This window comes from Aquila chrysaetos, chromosome 1, assembly GCF_900496995.4.
Source record: "Aquila chrysaetos chrysaetos chromosome 1, bAquChr1.4, whole genome shotgun sequence".
Classification (NCBI taxonomy): Eukaryota; Metazoa; Chordata; class Aves; order Accipitriformes; family Accipitridae; genus Aquila; species Aquila chrysaetos.
Window position 1 is genome coordinate 65145812 of NC_044004.1, and position 21145 is coordinate 65166956.

The 21145-nt window shown below is 39.6% G+C and overlaps 1 protein-coding gene and 1 long non-coding RNA gene across 3 annotated transcripts in view; one reads left to right on the forward strand and one right to left on the reverse strand.

The window, feature by feature from the left end:
* Window positions 1-273: 273 nt before the first annotated feature.
* On the reverse strand, window positions 274-7592 carry LOC115338841. Its single transcript, XR_003922549.1, has 3 exons — window positions 7537-7592; window positions 6408-6508; window positions 274-352 (listed from the first exon to the last, which is right to left on the reverse strand). It is a non-coding gene; the product is annotated as an uncharacterized LOC115338841 (long non-coding RNA).
* A 365-nt stretch (window positions 7593-7957) lies between these two features.
* The window catches only part of PTPN13 (protein tyrosine phosphatase non-receptor type 13), a 126900-nt gene continuing 113712 nt past the window's right edge, over window positions 7958-21145 (forward strand). For both annotated transcript variants that reach the window (XM_030017094.2, XM_030017105.2), the window contains exon 1: window positions 7958-8174. The gene's annotated coding sequence lies outside the window, so the exon portion shown is untranslated. The remainder of the gene's footprint in view (window positions 8175-21145) is intronic.

A 21145-nucleotide genomic window follows, 5' to 3' on the forward strand; every position in this document is an offset into this window, starting at 1 on the left:
TGTCACAGGCTATACACCCAGCACTCCCATGTACATTGCCCTCCATAGGCCCCCGGCACACAATCAGCTCAGCGCCAGCAACTCAAATTCTGGCTAAGTGCTCTGACCTTTGCAATGCATATCCAGTTTGTTAGCTACGTATCTAGCCCCAGCTGCTCTTGCCTTCAATCGGCAACCTTTATGTGGGGTGGAAAGCAGGCAGAAGGAACAGCTAAGGCCTGAATTCTCCTTACCTGTTCAGGGTGTATGTACTGTCTTGGAGGCATGATACAGGAACACTTAGTGGTTTTGCTGGTGTACAACCTCTGTCTCTGTTCACTGATGATATCGTGCCATGGACTGCCGTGGCTCACTGGGGAAAGAGGACGTATGAAGTGCTTGCGAATTTAATGATGCTATGAAAAGGAAGGTACCACCACATGATGTTGCATCAGTCTGCTCTGTATTGCTTTTTCTCCTACTAATGGATTCAGCCGTCATTGCGTGGTTGATGATGATGACTGACCGTAATTGACATAATAAGATGCATTCCGTTAGTGCAAAGTAGTTGGATTGTAATTAGTCACGTGATAAGTATACATGGTACGTTTTATGCTTGGGTTCTTAAAAATACAAGCTGCCAAACAAAGAGAGTAAGGTACAGTTTCTTTGATTTTTAGGTGGCATGGGTAAATTAGTTAAAGTAGTGTCAAGCCAAAGAGTTGCAACCTCAGAACAATGGAAGTTACTCAAAAGATCAGAACATTCTTACACTCTGACTGCACTTGTTCACACTAAATTCTATTGCAAACGTAGCCTGAAATGCTCCTTGTTTGCAATGCCCTGTAATTTCTAAACACGCTGAGTAAAGATTTTATTTAAAAGCATAAACTAGTGGTTCCACCATAAGGAAGTGTTTTACAAAGAAGCCCTTTGAAATTTTAATAAGACAGTCTTCTACCTAACAATCTCCACAGTTGCAGGGAGAAAAGGGCATGTTTTAAATTCAGAATAGTACAGGACATATTATGAAAGGTAGTGAAGTGAAAATAGATGAATAGCTATAGCTATGTGTAGCCAGAAGAAAACCTTCCAGAGACTAAGCAAGAGTCTGATTCCTTCTGGACTACCAGCTCTTCTGTAGGAAGAGTGTGGGAATGGAAGTCAACACTTCCAGTACTTTGCACCAAGTTTCTTGTGTAACCCTGAATATATCAGGTCATGCCTCAGTTTTTCTTCTTTGAAACGTGAATAATATTACCTTTCCATATGTGTTGTGAGATTTAGCATATCAGTATAGTGACTGCTTTGAAAGCTTCAAGAGGTAGGAGTTACAGATGTCAAAACATTATCAGGTGTAGAAAGACACGTGAAAATATATAATTGGGATTATAAAGCCAGAATTGAAAATTAAGCACTTCATTAACAATTGACCCAAATTGTCAAGTATTTCCTTTATAGGGATTAAACAGTGACCTGGCTTTTAGGAGCGAGAAACTTTTCCAAGGGTATGTTTCCATTGCAAACTCTTTTCCCTCTCTGCTTGTTCTAAAAGTAATTTATGGCCAGGGGATACTAAAGAAATTTCTCTTTGGGGCTAATGACTGTTATAAATTCTGTTAAGATTTCCAGTTGTGGAAATATATAGCACAACAGCAACATAAAAAAGACTGTCCAACATACTGCTTCATCTGCTTCGTACTTGAAAAATAATTTCCAGTTAACAAAGCAGTAAAACGTTATTAAGAGAAGCAATGTGACACAGCTAAATAGAGGTAGAAGTGTCCAAAAATGATTATATAATTACATTAATATAATTCTTTTAATTGCCAAAGTAAATGTGAAACTTCTACAGATGTTCACATGCAATTCTCACAGCAGTCAGCTAGAGTGCTGGCATATGTATTACTTAAGAAAAAATTTACCAGTATAGAGGGATGCCACTTACTCTGTGTGAGAAGTTCTCTTCTTCAAAAGGAAGTATCTGTCTTTTTTTTTTAAAGACACTTGATTTAAAATCCATGAGTGCAAAACTAATTGGTAATTAATTACAAAAAAAGTAACTTTACCATGAAAACTTGGTGATAGTAAACAATTAAGAAAACAAGGTAAAGTCCTGAAAAAATGCCTGCACAAATGCACGAGCATGTACAGTTATTCCAATAAAATTAAAAGTAACCCACTTCAGCGGGCATAATTGTGTGAAAGGGTTGTGACATCTGGGGTGGAACTCAGTCCCTTTAGTTTGACAAAATAAGTTTTATTAGGTAAAAAACTATAATCAGATATCCCAGCACATAGCTTTTTAAAAGCTCAGTTTTGTATAACTTAAAAAAATTATATTAAAATAATCCTTATTCTTACATACAAACAGAGAGGCATTTCTCAGGAACAAAGCAGCTTTTTGGTCAAACTAATTCACAGCTTTTTATGGCAAATGTGAGTAGAAATATAAATTACAGTAGTTTATAGAGTAAGTAGGGGAAACAATAATTGTCCCCTACAGAGTCAGATTATGGTCACTGTAACATCAATGTAAATGTGGAGTAATTCTGCAGTTTTTAATGTAATTACTCTGGATTTACTCTGGTGGAACTCTTGCAGAGAATGGTACCCTTAAGAGAGTTACAGACAGATAGAAGAGATTGTGGCAAGTATTGAAAGAAATTCTAGCACCATTAAAGGGAGTACAATATTTCTAAGGCATTAGATGTATTTTCTTATTTTTGTTTTCTTTTGACTCTTTGATAGTTCTTTTAGTAGTTTTTTCAGGGATTCTACTTCTTTAATTCTGTGATGCTCTCACTCTGTTTCCCTGGCATCTATCTTCAGCCTTTTTTGCTGGCTGTTTCAAAGCATTTAATGATTCGACAGACTTGTTTGCATGAGTGTCTCTTATCATTACCTCTTCATGCATGGATATTTTAATCTTTACCAAGATATTTCATCACCTGTAATGTTAGCTGTTGTTTATGTATGCTTCGCTGCTACCAAAAAATGCAGTGACCCAGTTTTTGTCCCTGAAAAGATGGTATTGGGAATATAAAAAGCATAAAGAAAATACTAAGCACGATTTCCAGGACCAGAGAGTTTGTTACACTGTTGCTACAACCAGCGTCCCTGAGTGAATGTTATCAATGATAGAAACTGCAAAAAATTCTCTTAGTTGTCAACAGAGAGAATCAGTGGTAAAAAAGTTCTGGAAAAAAGTTGGGTTATGTTAACTTTGTTTGTATTTCTTTTACTGTTTTTGCTACCTTCTAATGAAAAGTACTGTAATTAACATATTCAGTTCCCGTCCCTTCCAAAAGCTATGCATCTGAATATGCACATATTTGCTAGTCAAAAATAGCAAAACTGTGCAATCCTTAAGGATTAGTATAAAGAACTTAGTTTCCAGTCATTTCTATCACCTTAGAAAAGTGAGATTTGATTAAACTGAAAAATTTATGTGAGTAACCTTAGGAATTTCAACAGCTCTGGAAGTGTAATAACGTATTGCACGAGCTGTAAATGCTGGATCTAAACGTTAGATTGTTTGCCTGCAGACATTTGCTTACTGAAACTGTCATTGTGCAACTTTCATTGCATGACATTAAAAACAGAAATAAAGGATGACCCCCAAATTATAGAATTTACCAATAGATAAGCATAATTTCTTGTTGACATGTGTGTACTGAAGATCACTGCAAAATATAAAGCTGTCATTTGTACAGGTCAGAGCCTTCTCCATTTAATAGAACTATGAAGCTCTTACTGTGTTCAGCAAAAGTCGTACTAGCACTTGCACACAGGATGATGCTAAGTTGCATTGCAGCAATAGAGCAATGAATTCATTGAAGATAAGCACAATGCTTTTAGATGTCGGAGAGCTACAACAAAGGAATATTCAAAATCCAAATTGTCTGCCTGGCCTTTAAAATTTGGTCAGCCAAGGGTCATCAATTATGGAATTACAGAAACACTACAATTTTGAGAAAAATTCTCTCTTCTCCATGCCCCTTCCCCCCCCCCCCCCCCCCCCGCAACTTGTCTAGACTTTGGTCTGTCCCTCCACACAATCTAGCTACTGTTGATGTGAGAGCCTTTTCTTCAAAACAGGCTGTAGTCTGGGACAGCCTTTGTGTATTTCTCAGCCTTACTGACCCTTCATCTCATTTCAAATCTCAAATAAAACCAACTCATTTTCTCCTAATCTCCCTATACCTTTTAATGTCTCTCTTCCGCTGCTCTGATTTAACTCCTGACTGCAATACTCCCAAACAAAACCTTCATTAAGATAGACTCCAAAGTTAAATGCAGAAAGGACCTGTTTGAACAAGTAGTTTCTGTCTGGGCAAGATTGTTCTCTACTGTATATTTACTACTATTTCAACCAGTCTGGGTTTAAGTATCTAAAGCTAATTAGCTTCTGTAAATTAGATTTTCTTGAAGATTATCCTCAAGAGCTGTAATTCTTAGCGTAGGAAATATTTTCCTAGTAAAATCTCTAATTTTTTTCTCTTTTACATGGTACATATGTAACTATACTCCCAAACACGTTTCAGGCCCCTTTTCTGCAACTGTACCGATACAGGGCTAACAACCACACTTTAAACGTCACTGGCATTAGCCTACCAGATGGATTTCATTGCAGATGGGGACCAAAAATACTTGCTTCCTCTCACTGGCATCCAGCCTCATCAAATGTTTGTAGGCAGTGTTCTCCCTGTCCCTTGATTGTCATTTAGCCAAAGAACATAAAATGGCTAACAGTTCTAAAGGGATTTGTGAATCAGCTGCCAAAATTCAGACACCGCTTATTGTGTACTTTTTGAAAATAAGGTCCCTGTTTGGGCACCAAAACTGGGAGACACCCAAAATTAATTGTCACTTTTGAAAATCCCAGTCACTGTACTAAGTCTTTATCTTTCTCAGAGATTTAATCTTTGTGGTAGCTATTTCTCTTTGCTGCTTCTTTCTGAGCAACTCATGTTATTTCCTTAGGATCTTTTAGATAATATAAGGACAACACCTAATACCCTAATACAGTTTAACTCTAAAAGAAGATGCTTTGCAGCCCAAGAACTTGTGTGTCAATTGCCCTAAGATGCAGTTATGTTGGGCATTTTTCTTTTTTTTAGTATCGTTTTCCTTAGTTGCAAAGTGTGAATAGTAAGACTTAGTCTTCCTCTAAACTGACCTTTACATGTACACTGCAGTGTGTCACACAATTTTTGACTCCTCAGTTACCCATAAACATGAGATTAAGGGAGGGTTCTAGTTTATGTACAGGTTTTGTCCTAATACACAGTCAAGGTGTGGCCAGACATGCATCCCAAATCAGGAACTTGGAGGTGCTTTTGAATCCCTCAGTTTAGACATAGATAGAGGCACACCTGTCTATTAAGGAAGTTTCAGCAAGAACAGTAGATAATGTAATTTGGCTTTTTTTTTTCCCTAAGCAAAGTTGCACTACACTAAGCAAAAGCTATGAGTAAATGATGCAAGATACTGATGGTAGAGTAATTGGAATATATTTATTTGCCAGACACTCTCTGCAGAGGAAAATTTGAAGTTTGTAAGTCTGGTTAGCATGGACACCTCCACTGAACAGCTAAGGAAAAAGTCACACTCAGGAATCTATTAAGTTAAGTAGTGGCATGTCAGTCTTTGCAGTAAATGTACATTGTGTTCATGACAAATGGCACAAGTACCACACTGACAAAAGCCATTTCATTTTTCCAGAGTGGAGACAGTCCAAGGCATCGGGTTTTGTGCACAATGTGTTATGTCTTTCTTTTAGTCAGTGATGTAAGAAGTTTCTAAAGTTATGACATTTTCCATGTATTTGCTCCCTGTGAAATGCACAGTAGGTGAAGACAGAAATTATATTTCTCTAAGCTCCAAGCTTCTTTGTTGAAGATGTTTAATTAAAAAAAAAATCAAATAGTCTAATGAGATAATTGTTAAGGCATTCACATACATTTACAAGGCTAAGGAAAATGCTGTCCCAAACAGATGCTCATTAGTACAATGAAGAACAAGGAACTAAATCTTCTTCAGAGGAAAGTAAATTACAATCAAATTTGCAGTCTTTTAAGAGAGGTGACTTTTGTGGGAGGAGACTTCTATAGTCAGAGGCATATTCTAGTAGAAGACAATATTGCCTTATTATGTAGGTTGGGTTTTAACACATCTGAAAGTCCCATTTTACTCATTCTGTTCACTTGAAATAATAATGTATCTTTGCAAAAAACCATATTCCTACAAAGAGTTCTTTCCATGGCCCATCTTCAAATACAGTAAAAAAAGACAGAATATATAGTAACATGGGTTATAGCAACTATAAATTGACCTGAGGCATGGAAGCAAAGTTTTAGGATAAAATCTACTACAGATCATCAACATCCATAAAAAAAAAATTATTATTTCAGTAAAACACTAACCTGTAGAAAGAGGAGGTGGACCCTTGCCATGGAATGTCTAAATGTACAGAGATCAAAATGAGGTCTTGTTGGAAATGTGGATACTAATATATTCAGTTCACCTTAAAAAGTAAGTAGATAGTTATCAACTTAAGGAACTTGTATTACATTAAAATAATACTTAAATTACATAACTAACAACATCTCAGATTACGGTAGCCTCTTAAAACGTTAATTAGTTCTACTACTCATCTTTATTTTTGTTATGACTTACACAAAGTCACTGACACTATTACTTATGGCAGAGTCACTTTCATGCTGAGTCCTTAATACTTTAGTTAGTCCAAAGGAATTAGTATTTAATTATGAAACAGTTACAGCCAAGCATTTTTTATTTATTCTAAAGCAACTGTTTCCACAAAAATGTGTTGGGTTTTTTTTGTTGTTTTTTTGTTTTTTTAAATAGAAACGATTCTTCTAGACTATCATTCTGAAAAAGTTCATTTTCACATAGCCCAAATTTGGGGCCACATCTGTGGTGACAGTATTCTTTGCAACTAAAAGTAATTTTCCTACGCTGTGACTATTTCCTTTCACAGTCTGTCTCCACAAAGGAGGGAGCTCGTGCAGAAACCCCAGAGGAACCCACCAGAGAAGCTTCAACCCCATGGCACAAGTGGTCAGTGGGTCCTCACAGTGGATCTCACATTCCAAGTGGAAAAAGAAGCCTTATTTTTAAAAAAACTTTTCACCTAGCCAAGTAGACCTTTTCCTTACCACAATTCGTCTGACAGGCTAAAAGCAATCAGCCATATTTGAAAACTTTGCCATTAAGGCTTTTGCTTGTGTAAGTTTGCTTTGTGCAACTTTTTTTTTCCCCCCAAACCATGCAGCAACGGTTTGGCTAGTGATGGGAAATTAAACGTCTGTTCGTGGATGGCTCCCCTCCTGGGTTCCCCATCCCTTCAGTACTTTCAGGGACGGGTGACTCTGCGAAAGGACAGAGAACCAAGACTGCCAGTATAAGCGCCAAGGACTGGTAGCAGCCAGAAGTAACATCACCCGCGAGAAGAACGGCCCTGGGGGCCAAGGACCGGTTGCCGCTACCAGCGCAGCAGTTTACCCCCAAGAAAGTCAATTCTCAAGTTACCTCCGAGCTCCGGCCGGACGCGGAGGGCGGCAAGGGGCCAGGACTGGGGCCGGGCGGGGCGCAGAGGGCGGGAGGGGGCCAGGGCCGGGGCCGGGCCGGGCCGGGCCGGGCGCTGAGGGAGAGGGCGGGGCCGGGCCTGTGTCAGCAGCTTCCCCGCCGCCTCGGGGGCGCGAGGGAGGGAGCGGTCGTCGGGGGCGGAGGGCGGCTGCGCGGCCGCCTCCCCGCGCTGCTGGCGGCCCTGAGGGGGCAGCGGCGGCGGAGCGGCGTGGAGCGGAGCGGGCAGCGGGAGGGCCGGGCCAGCGGGGCCGGGCGGCCGCGGTGGGTACCCGCGCCCGCTAGCCGGGTCGGAGGGGCGGCTGCTGGCGGCGGGCCGGCCGCGCGCGGGGGGAGGGAGGGAAGGAGGCGAGCCGCGGGGCGGGGAGCGCCGCCGCTCCCGCCCTCTCCGCGCCGTGCGGGAGCGGGGCGCCGGGGCCGGCGCGGGAGGAGATGCTGCTGCTCCGCTCTGACTCCGTCCCCGCGCTCCCTTTCAGGCGCCGACCACAACCTTACGCGAGCGCTGCTGCGGGGGTGGGCGAAGCTCCGGACTCCTGCGCTCTATCACCGCACTGCCTGCGCGAACGGCGTCTCTAGACCGGCCGGTAGGTCCGCGGCTCCCCGGGCCGCTCGTCACTGCGCGCCGGGGAGCCCTTCGCGGCCGCGCTGGAGGTGCGCGGCCCTCGGGGGCCGGGGGGAGGGAGTCCCGCGGGCGGACGACCGCTTAATGGGGTGGCCCCTCTGTCGCGGGGCGGCTTCGCTCCTCGCGGCGTGGCGGGGGTGCCGGCGGGGCCAGGTGAGCGGCAGCCCCCGCGGCGAGGGATCGGGCTGCGGAGGGGAGGGAGGGCGGTGGGCCCGGCCGGGGTGTGCGGGCAGGGTGAGGTACCGGCCCCGCGCCTGTGCGGTGCTAGCGCAGGGTGGCAGCCCTGGCCGCGTAGCGCCGCGGAGTGTGGGAGGAGGGAAAGAAAGGCTGCACAAAGCGCGGCGGGTGGTGTTGGCTCTCCCCTTGGACTTCCTGCCCAGGTCGCCTTTGGGATTGAAGTGGGCTTTCGGTAACAGCAGTGCACGCGTGGGGGTTTGCGTCTGCCGGCGGCGAAGGGCTCGTTTTTGCTCACGCAAACCAGGCAAAGCAACCCCCCGAACTTCGTAACAGAGGGAAACTTTTTGCCTTATTAACGTTTTTGGAGGAACAGAAATGAAGTATAAATCTGTTGGCCGGTGATGAGAAATAGCGTAGGTTTCATTGGCTTTTTATCTCCTAGCAATCGACACCTCCACAGACCGCAGGATAATCTCTCTCATATTCTAGATTGTGTCATTCTCTTTAAATTGCATGTTTAAAACAACAAAGGCAGTGACTTCATAGGGAACCGCCAGGAGCTGCTCTGTACCCCTCCTGTTTATTGGGGAAACATTTGGGAACCGGTTTGGTTTTGTAGGTGGGATCACAAGTAAATGTAGGACATGAAAACTGTAAGGGTGGTTGCAGGTAATCTCTGTCTAGCCATCTTATTAAGGTGTGAGTTTTGGAGATGGGAATATGAAAGTCTTTGCATGTGGAACTAGCTGGGGCAGTAACCATGATCAGTTCATGAAGCCTTTTCAGTGGGAAGAGAACATGTTTTATGAAACTGTACAGTGAAACTGGGTCAGAATATGCAGACTTTCTCCTGGGGGCTGAACCTCATGTGAGAAAGCCGTCATTGAATACATATGTACCTAGGTGTCTTGACTCCCGGGTCATTCGTTTGGGCACAGGCTAGTGAAGTGACGACATTTAATACCTAAAGTAATGACTCCAGAGCAGGACTGCTTTCTGTGTTCAAATTATGTATCAGGCCTCTGACTGATACTCTGCCTGTACAAGTCTGGCTTTGGATGACCAGAATTATGTTTTAAAGACATTTCTGCAAGAGTTAGAATCAACCAGGACGTAGATACAAGTAGGAAAACTGCTTAAATAGTTTGGTTCTTGTGCAAGAAATACTGATGAGGAAAGAGTAAATCTAGTCTTAGAATCTTTGGTAGAGCAGTTACAACAGAATTTGCTACCACTGCTAGTGCTATCAAACTTACCTATCTGTTCAGCTTTCACACTGGGCACGTGTATTTCATTCATACGGAGTGTCTTTTTTTTTATCTGCCAACAAGCATGTCTTTCCATAAACAGTTTTTAAATGTAAGCAGCAATTTGAAGAAAGAATGATAACAAGAGATACAAAAACCTACAGCCTAACTTTTTAAAATATTTTATTACTTGTTTTTAACCTAACAATCCTGTCTGATGACTGGAAAAGCACATAACATCTATTTCTCCCATAATGGAACTTTTTCCTTTGCTGTTGCACGTTGAGGTTTTGTATTGATTTTTCTTTTTCCCTATTCAGAGTGTGTTTTTTTTTTTTTTTCTTCTCTTAAGTTAAAGGTGCAGTAGAAATAGACACTTTTGAATACACCAGATGTAAAAGGAGACAGGCTGTATTACAGGGCGTTGTTATAACGGCTTAATTTAAAAAAGATCTCTTCATTCTGTGGCTGTTGTTGAGTGGAGTTGAAGGCTATGAGAGCCACAGACTTGAGGACACTTGAGTGGTTGGAAGAGCATGCATGAAACAAGGAAGTATCTGTGGGAGGATGGGCTGGATGTTAAGGGATAAGTGAGTGCACAGCACGTATTTTCACCAGGATAACAGATTGTATGAAGAGGATGGGATCCAGTAGTCTTTTTGCAGCTTCATGGGCCTTTGAAAGTAACAATGGGCTGCGATATGGATGAGTGGTAAATAAAGACTGTAACTAGTCATATTGAGCCTGTGGTAACTTGTGCATAGCATTGTCATTTTGGATGCCTCGAAGGGAAGTAGTGAAGAAGCCTAGGAAAGGGAGGAGATTGCATTCCTGCAGGTGAGAAGTTACCAAGGCACAAATGTTGCGTTTGCTTGTTCCAGTGGGAAGGAAGGTGTTGTGTTCTTTGGTTTTTTTGCTTTATGGTAGGATTTTTTCAGCCATGTGGCTCTTATAGGGTAAGTATCACAGTGAAGGACTGCAAGTTAAAATGCAGTCTTTTATCTGTTTACTTTTTAAAGAGCACAGCAAAGCAAATATTTTCACTTTTACATGTGGAACAGAAATTATTTGGCACATAGCTATTTTCCTCCCAACTGAATGCAGGTATGAACAATAATAATTAGCAGTTGTATAGTACAATAAATCTTCAAAGTGCCTTCAAATCTTAATCAGCAAACCTTAATAGCATGCTATTCCTGCAAGAGAGGTAAGTAATTAGACAGATAAAATTAGACTGGGCAGACTTTTAAATGGAGTTTATTGTTGAAATGCCAGTCAGTTGGACAAAGCTCTTCTTTATCACTGAAGTCTCTGCATACTGCTGTACATTAAATGGCTTCAAGTATTTACGTGTTGAAATACATGACAATATGGCCCAGAGGGCCTGGTTAATATAGACGTCCTCTTGTTCCAAGTCCTTTGTAGTTAAGGAGACCTTACACTCAAGCGACTCTCTAGTGGTTGTTCCAGAGCACCTGTCAAGACTTAGTAACTTGAACAAGAGTAAGGTCAGCTCTTTAAGGGGAATTATTTTCTTTTGAAGAGCTTTCCAGTTTACTCATGTGACAAGCCGAGAACCTTTTAGTCTGTTGATGATACTGGTAAAACTCAAAGTGATTTTGCCAGGCGTCTGTTCAACCTAAGAACATGTAAGTGTGGATCTGGCTGTTGCGTTTTGGACATTTGAGAGGGGGTGTTGGTTAGCAGCCCAATGCTCTGTCAGTCACTTTTTTTTTCTCTGCTTACAGAAAAACTGGCTGGAATTTTACTGTTTTAAAATGAGCTAGTCAGTGAGACAATGAGACTGAAAAGCAAGTCTTGAGGTAGTGTGTCATGGTGCAGAAAATATTTGTAAGCAATTCCCCTAAGCTGTTGCTTACCATGGGACAAGCATGGACGGAAAGCTATGAATACCAGAGTAAGTTAATGTTGTATGTCGCCAGTTAACTATTAATGAAATCTGTGCATCTGTAAAGAAGGGTGGAACTTCTGAAAGAAGTGTTTCCCAGCCCCACCTCCTCCTGAATTGTAGAGAAGGAAGCTGGCATTTACGGATGGGAAGGGCAGAAGAAGACTCTTTGGTGCCGTTTTTATTTTGTCCGGGCTTCTCTTTCTCCTATCCCAGTTAAATACATGGTGAGCAACTAGGCATATTCTTTGTACATCATTATCTATTAAAATGCTTTCATAAAAGGCAATGAATTGAGTAGGCTGCCTTGGGACAATGATATGCCTTGTGAATTTGAAATCCAATTGCCAGGATAGAGATCTGCTCCAGTTAGCTTATGAAACTCCGTAGGAAGAATAACAGAGGTGAGAAGGCTTTGTTCTCAGGGTTTCATCTGTTGTTCTTTATCTTTTATGTGTAAATTTAATATGCCACAGAAATGTCTGCAAGTAATATGTCAAGAATTAAAGGAGACCTAGTATTAAAACTGCTGATTTTCAATTGCTGGTATTTATAGGGAATACTGTAGTTTTGCAGGACACTGAGTGTTTTTGTAGATGACAGGGTAATGTCAGATTTAGGTCTAGGCATTGTGTCAGCTCATTGTTCCTGCTTCAAACAGTCTGTTGTTAAATTAGATGAGATGGGTCACTTGGAAAAGAGAGGGAAGCTTTATCTCCCATTTCGTAGCTAGCAGTAAAGCACAGGGAGAAGAATTAACTGACCTAAAAATGATGAAAATTTAAGTGCGCAAGTTTGGAATTGAACACAAACCTTTTCATGAACTAATCCAATGCTGTCAAAAACCACATCACTTTTTTCAGTAGTCTCTGAGATGAAAAGACTTTGAATTTCTGTGTGCTTCTACTCTGTCAGAGGAAGGATATGCTTTTCTGGGGTGTTCTCCCAACTCTGGATAAAGAATTTTTTGTTTGTTTCTTGAAAACTGTCTTAGTGGAAAAAATTTGTCTGTATCTGTGGGAGGGATATGGGAGGGAATATCCTATAGAGCTTGCTGAAATTCTTGAAAGTGAATCTGAAAATGGTTTTCATATGGTATTGACATCTTCTCTAACTGAGCATTTGTATGTAGTGTAGGTACTTCATTTCAGGCACATGTGCAGAGAAGTACCTCAGAAGTGACATATCTGAAGTCTGTTTTACTTAGAAAAAAAAATAATCTTGAGCTGAAACACTATTTGGGTGACTTTTCTTGAACAGTGCCGTTGTAGGTGATTTATATTTGTGCTGTAAGCTTTAAATTGATGCTAAGTTTAAGAGGAAACACTTCTGTTTAACTCTCTCAAGTAAGAGAACTTTTTCCCATCAGACCTTTCCCTGAAATTCAATTTTGTTTGTTGCTCTATAATTTGTCAAGGGGAGAAAAATGTTAGATCATACAAATTCCTCATGTTTTGAAGGCATAATGTGCTTTTCAGCGTAGTGAATGCTAGACTCTTACTGGATAAATCAGTGCAAATACCAGGTTCTCCTGTATTTCATATCTACTGTCACAACAGCTGTAAAAGCTGTTTTCACTACATCAGTATATATGTGTGTAGGTGCAGCTGATGTTCTCTAGCAGCCAGATGACAGTAGTCTTCCTAGTAGGTTCCAGGATGTCCTTGTGTGTTGGAATCTTACCACCACTGCTGTGTGCTGTATAAAACTAACGATACTAGTTCATTGCAATAATGTAGTTATGCCAATGTATTAGAAATTGTTGCACTTTCTGTTGACTTCAATGCTATTTCAGAATCAACATTGAAAGGCATAAAGTTGTTAATGTAAATAACATTTACAGTAAAGTTGCATGCTTGGAGATGTAATCTTCTGAGTCTCGTGTCCATTCTGTAGTCTGTCTTTATTTTTATTCGTGTAATAGCTGGTGTTGCACTCACTCAGCAGGCCCTCAAAATCTTTGCAGAAAAAAAACAAGGAACTGAGTGCAAAGGTTTTCTAAGTTATTACTGAGTACAGACAGAACATGGCTTATCTCATTATCTCAAGGGTTATAGACACTCTCGTTTGCAGCTCCCTGTTTGGGCAGGGGAATTGGTTCCCAGTGATTAATTTTATGTTTTGGATGAGGATTTTTCCCTTTTTAATATTAATTTCTTCAGCATATTAATAGCGTGTGTAGATTGGCTACTGTATTTTCAGGTTTTCATATAGACATGAGTGGCTACAAGGAGGGCATAAAAAACCCCCAATAAACCTATGACGCTGGTGGTTCTAGGGCTTTCTTAAGGTCACCAGGGAAAGGTAATAGGACTTGGACTTGTAAAGCCATGTCTGCTGTGCAGCAGGTATTCAGAGACCCTGTAGAACATTGCTACTGAAATATTAACTACAAAATTTCCAACTTATAAGCAACCTTACTTGGTGTTAAATGTGTTCCATCTTTCTTGATAGGACTGTTGCCTTTTTCTTCTAACTGCTTCTACATATTGTAATTTTAAAAGATTAAATGAACTAAAGAGGGGGCTAAATTAGAGTTTGAAACTTAAACTGTTAGAAATACTTGTGCTTCCTAGCAAAGTCGTGCCTGGTTTAAATGATGTAAGATTTGGGCTTGCATATTGCCTTAAGTAATAGAGGCATGAAAAATGGAGTATTTAGATTTTTATACATGTCATACATAGACAGTTAAACTTTATTTAAATTTTCTACCTAGCTTGCTCATCAGAGCTATAAAAAATCTTGCTGATTCTTCTTCTCTTGTCACAATTCATCAAGTGCAACAGTATATTATTACTGATTTTACCCATTTCCCTACACATAATTTAGTGTTTCAACAAAGAGAAAAGTTAGAAGGGAAAGGGAGCAGGCGTTTTGCCTTTTAGTAACTTTACTGTAAAATCAGTAAGTGGAAAATCCCTTCCTAATGCTTAGGATTATGGTCAGTGAAATAATAGCTCACTTTTCCCAAGTCAATGCAAAGCTGTATTTGCCTTTAATGAATTAACTTGGGAGTTTGAATGCCAGGCAAGTAAATGGTCAGTACACTGGTACAATTGCTACTTTTGTTCTTTAATTTTTAATGTCAATGAGTAACAGCACATGTGTTACTTTGAGAGACGTCTCTGTAGCATACGTCTCTGACTTGACAATTGCGTGGTTAGGTTTATGTAGAGTTATCCCTCCAGTAGCCTAATTAAAGACTATATATAACTTCCTTTAATGGTATGTTTCAACAGGTGATAAATACTGTTTTCTCCTTCAGAGGTTTTGTTATGGTATTTCTTTCAAGTGTTCTAGTAAATTTTAACTATTTTTCAATGAGGTGCATTTTTTGTTTGTTCTTCTGAAGCCAGTTTGCTTTCATCTTCTGTAAGTCTCAAAACTGGACTTCTTCACACTAATTTGACTTACAGGAAATAAGGGAGTGCTGCCTGTATGCATGTATTAATTAGAGATTTATTTGTCAATAAGCGTTCTCTGCACTTTTCAGTAAAGGGTTTATCATCTCAGGTAGGTTTTTAGGAGGAAACAGATTCTGTCCAGCCTTCACAGACTCTTGTTTAGAGTTCTTGTATATTTTCAGTCATCTTTTCTCTGTTCTTAGACCAGTGCCCTGCACTTGAAGGAATTTCCTCTTAACCATTTGAAGGAGAGCTTCAGAAACACTTGCAGGAAAAGTCAGCTTATTGATTAGCGTTAGAAATCTATACAAGGAGTAGCAGAAAAAAATGACAACACATCTAATGAGTCCTCTTGAAATATTAAAAAAAAAATGTTGCAATCTAGGGAAAATTAAGATTTTAATGTTATTTTTCTGTAAAAGTAACTTTGACATTTGTGCATGCTGGTGTTTGGCATCTGAATCGATACACCCTGAAGAGCAATGAGAATCTCCCTGCTAACTTCACTGGAAATTTGAGTAGGTTGCAAGTGGAATACAAACGCTGCTGACATCCTTATTGTAAGATTACAATAGATAATGCAGTATATATCTGTATGTCTGTAAACTGAGAAAAAGTGTTCTCTCACAGAAGTAGCAGTTGTGAAATGTTAAATGGCTTGTGTCTGAAAAAGGAAGAAATTATTTAACAAGCTAGCTAGAATATACTTGTACAGTACCTGGAAGATTTCAACCTAGAAGGCCTAGCTTGTGAAAACAGCGTTAGAAAAACAGTATTTTTTGGCAGTGCACACAGTTTAAAAAAGGAAGGTGGGGAAAAGAAGGAAGGCGGGGGGGGGGGGGGGGGGAAAGGGTGGCTTCATTAAAGGTGTGCTGGGGCACATTCAGGTCCCTTTAGTCCAGGTTTATGGGCCTTACTGAAATGTCCCTACCATCTCATGTGCTGGTGGTGGAGGCTTCTGTGAGCTGAGGTTTCTCCCTGAGAAAGGTTGGGATGAGTTTTCAGACCTTTGAACTTGCAACTACTTCTGGGTCTCCCAGCTTAGTGGTCATGTTTAAGGCCTTCAAGGGTTAATAATTATCTGATGTGTGGTGTGATTTGTTTGTTTGTTTTCTTGGGTTTTTTGTAGGTTTTTTTAGAAGTGTTGGTCTTCATCCCTTTTTATTTGTAAGGTTGTTCAAGCTCCAAAAATCAGAAATCTGCCTGGGAAGTCCACTATAATGATCCATTTAATAAGAATTGCAGGAAATAGATGCTGCAAGTTTTTGAGGAAACCCCCAAAACATTAGACTTATGTTTCTTTAAAGAGGTTTCTTCTGATGCTATTTATCTGGCAAATGTACATGCTCAGCAAAACAAGCTAATTCCCAAGAACCTTAAATTTTGAATAGCTTAATTTTTCAGTGTGTCCTGTCATTGCAATCCCTGGAATGACCTTAATGAAGAATTTAAAGATTATCTGATTATAAAGGTTTGCTGGCTGGCAGTGATGAATGTTTGTTTCATCAGCTATATAGACTCATTTATTGAGTGGCTTTGCAGTTAGGTTATCACATGTGTGGAACAGCCAAATCAGCCTGGAGCTGTAAGCACATGGGCTAATGTGTAGAACTGAATCACTGAAATAGCTTTGTAAAGCTCCTTTATGTTAAATTAAAATGTGCGTGCTCACGGTGATTGTTATAAGACTGGTGTTTCAGGAGAGTGTGATACATTGTAAAAATTAACTGGTTTTTTTCTTGTTTGTTTTCGGTAGTTTTTGATACCATTGTATCATGTTAGCAATAGTGTTTGCTTTAATCTGTTGTCAAAAGTTCCAGCAAGAGCAGTTTTCTCCCTTTTTCATTGCTCCCTGATACAGTTCTATCCTCTCTGAATTTGAGGAATATGGTATTTAAAGGAAGAAAACCTGAAGCCTACTTTTTGTTGTTTTGTCACAAAATACTAAGGAAAAGCTGAAAAAGGTTTTTATTATCATTTTGTAATTTTATTTGCATGCATTGTCTTCAGAATAGAAAACATTTTGTATGCTGGAAGATTGTTTGGATTTGTCAGTTACTGTGGTGGTAGTGCACACAGCAAAGGTTGGTGGAAGAAAACATTTTCTGTTATTTTTGGTAGCTGCGAACATTTACTACTGAGTGGCTGGTAAAAGTCAGGTGACTGTGAGGCATTATGGAGTCCTTCAAGACCCTTAGCGTGTTCTTCTCTAGTGAAATTTGAGAAGGTAGGTTACTGTCTTTACAGCAAACAAAAGAAAATACTCTTAGTGAACTGCTTAATTACAGCTGTCTTATTGGAACAAAATTTCATGTGGAGTAAAAGTGTAAATGTGTTCAGAAAGAGATTAGAGAAATTAACAGAACAGAGACCATTAGTGACTATTAGATTTGACTATGCAGCTCTAACCTTTAGCTGAGGAACTCGATAAACTGGTGATTGCCAGGGAAGGGTGATGGGAGAGGTGGTCTGATCCAGTATAGTACTTCTTTTATTGAACACTGCTTAGGCTTCTAAATACCGAAAGAAATAGGAAGCTCCTCCAAACTGAAAACTTTAACCTTTTTTTAAAAAAATCTCAATGAGAAATCTTCTGTGATCTGCCTTTGAAACGTGTGTGTCCATATTGGCTGACTTGCTATTCAGAGAAGAGCGCTAGGAATTGAAGGAATCCAAACACTGGGAACTGCTGTGCTGTCCATGAAAGTCTGCATTACAGCAGTGTGTTGGTTGCAGTTAGGTCAGTGCTCTGGATTAGAGGCATCAGCAGTGGTCATAGCTGTACCTGAAAGATGGGAGAAGTTTCCACCTAGCTTGAAGAAATATAAACTGGATGTTGAGCTGTCTGGTTCAAGCTGAAGTTCCTTGCTTGTTTTTTCATCCTTTCTGTCATGGAATCCTTCTTCCCTTTTCTTCAGACTCCTTAAGGAGGGATTAAATGATGGATAGTCAAGTAATCAAGGGAGTTAATTTTCACACATACAACTCTAGAGTAAAAATAGTTGCTCAGGAAGAGAGGACAAAAAGACAGGAACATCTTGGTGATATAAGTTTCAGTTGCAGTATTAGTTGTTTAAGAGGAAAGTGAAAATATACTACTTGATGAAATAATAAAATAGATTATATAAGTAATTTTCATTTTAAATGGTGAAAAGCACAACAAACAACAACTTGTGGAGACATAAATAATTTCTTTACAGATGAGAAACATGTTACTTAAGAACTGAAGGGCATTCTGCAATGATAAAAGGCATTCTTTTTGTTCTTGCTTGCCTCAACATCAAATTCTTGTTCTCTGTTAATACTAGTGCATGTGCTGTTTGCTGTGTGTGCTCTTTGGCCTTGCATGCTGAAATAAGCATAGACTAGTCAAAAAGAGCATTTTTCAGTGCAAACCCTTTAGTTTTGTGATATTGTCAGAGACTGATGGAATTTGTGTCGTTCAGTACTGGAATCAGCAAATTGCATTTAACATGGTATGTGGAAATTTCCCTGGTGCTTGCACAGTGCAGAATATAGTTTGCAATATTATAGAAGATATTTTCGTGCTTGACATGAACTGAACTGTTTGATATACGCATTAATTCTTACTGATTCTGTCCCACCCATTGCCTTTGCTTTGAGAATATTAAAGAACTGAAGATCACAGAATTTAACTTTTCACTGTATATGAACTGCTGTTTGGGAAGTTGATGATGCAAAATCTGTTTGTTCTGCTTCCCTCTCCAGTGGTTTTGGAGAAGTGGAATAGAAACTATTGCCTGTCTAGACATTAATAAATGATATATACATTTACTTTTTATGTAGATAACATTTGTTTCAAGGCTTATGATGTATTTTCAATGATAGGCTATGTGCCGGTTAAAAAAACCAAAAACAAACAAACAAAACCCCCAAACAATGCAACTGTTGTGCCAAGAAGTAATATGCATCTAATAAGAGCAATTGCTTTTTATAAGAGTTTTGGAACCCCAAGGTATACTGTCTTTAAACTGTTTTTGAATAATTTGTGGAACTCAGATTTTTCTGTGTGGCAAAAGTTCTAATTAGTGACCAGCAAGCTCTTTGATATAGAGCAATTGTAAATTGTGTGTGACTTCTGCGTGGGGAAAGTTTGGGTTTCCTTGTCCTTCCTTTTTTTCCTCCCATCTGTCAGTCAGAGAAACTGGGGGGGGGGGGGGGGGGGGGGGGCGGTTTATTGCCTGTTTGTAGACTGTTGGTGTAAAATAAAGGATGAAGTCTTACAACCACTTTTACAGAAGTCTGATTTTTAGTGATCTTCCACAATAAATTGACGAGGTAGCTCATCAGCATGATAAAAGGCAAAGGCTAGGTTAGTGCCAGATGTCCTCAGTTAATTTTTTTGCCAAAAGTCAAAATTTTAATCTGTGAATCTGTACTTTTTAAAATGCAGCCTGTGAATGGTTCTATGCATTTATTTCTCCCTAAGTGACTAGGGTAATATTCAGCTTCTAGGTAAGTGGATGAAAAATAGCCAGTAGTATAAACCAAATCATAAAAATACTCAAAACAATTATTTGAAGGGGAAGTATTTTTCTTCTGTAATTGATTAGTAATGGTCCATGGGATGTCTTAGGTTTGCCAGCAAGACTTGGCATCTATAATGACTTTTTAATTTATTATTTTTATGTGAAAGTTTTCGATGCCCCTAACTGCTACTTTGTAAGTTGTGTATTTCTTCCTTGGCTAAAACGGTATGTGTATGCTTTTGTGCAAGCACGCTTTCTTTCTGTTCTTTTCTCTTGACTGTCTGATGAAGTGCTGGTTCTGGCTTCTGTGCTTCTGCACAGTGAGGAATCTATGGGTTATTCCCACTGTGGACTGAGAAGATACTACATTATCCTGTATTTGAGATTTAAATCTCAAGGTTGTAAAATTTTGTATCTTCCCTCCCTGTTTTTTTTCCTCCCCGCCTCCTTTCATTAATGTCAAATTGGGTGTTTCTGTAAGTAGTGAACACTTGATACTTCTCACTGATTATCAGATAAGTGCATGCAGCTTGAGGTAAACCAATACAACTGGTCCAGTTTGATAAACTATCACTCGATTTCTGTATTTTATAAGCAAAGTTTATAGGGAATGCATGGTAGCGAGACAACATATATCAAAACTAAAAATGTTTTAAAACTATTGATAAAGCATTCTAAAGTTTTGAAATCTGTTTCAGACTACTGCCCAGTGCTTTTTTTAAAGCCTTACGTTTATGAATTTTCTATGTGTTGTGTCAATGAATAATCTCTTTCACTTCTTTTTCAAAGTGTTTATTTAGGAATGAAAGGTGGAAATAGGAGTTGAAGAGCTTCAGCCCATCTTTTTTTTCTCGCACAGAATTTTGAAATTTTTTTCCTAAAAGCAGAACTTTCTATTAGAAGTTTATGCCATTTGTATACTGAAATTGCAAATAATATTTTTATATAACATATCAATTTTTTTAAATTTGCAAGACTAAAATTGAAATACTATATTCAGGACTGGAAGAAAATTTGGATTGTTGTAAAAGTTCTAGCCATGCATGGAAGCGATGAAAGTTGGTATGTTGTATACAGACCATATTGAATAAGACTTGAGCTCTTAGGTTTTGGAGGGATGAAAATTTATGTGTGTGTGTGTGGTTCTGTTTATTTTATGTGGTTCTAGTTAGTGTTTTGTTGGGTCTCCATGAAATGAGTTACAGGGTTAAGTTGCTGTACATGGAATTATCAAATTGAATGAGAAGGTGGCAAAATTTGATGCATTCTTGAACTGGGCTAACTTCCTGTGGTCCAGCTGCATCAATAAAAGATTCAGGCGCTGTTATATTATCCTTCTATTCTCCTTTCACTTAATCCGTCACTAGGGCAGTGGATTCAGAGGTTAATACAACCTTCTGCTTGGTTCCATTCTAATACAGCAAGTATAATTTGTACATGGGCATTATCTGCATGTGTCCTCCATCTGACTAGCTCTCTATTATTGTTCATAGGAATGTTCTTAAAAGAGAAGAAAATGATGCTGTGACTTGCTTTCCTCTCACAGTTTCTAAGCCCATAGAGGAAAAGTTTCTGCTAGTTTGTCCTTGTTACGCAGCCAAGGGTGTAATATGGCTCTTTATCCTGTAACTCTACTAATATGAATGTATTTATCATCCAGACAAAGCAAAACTTCCCTGAACTCTGTTTTTGGCGACAGCGGGCTT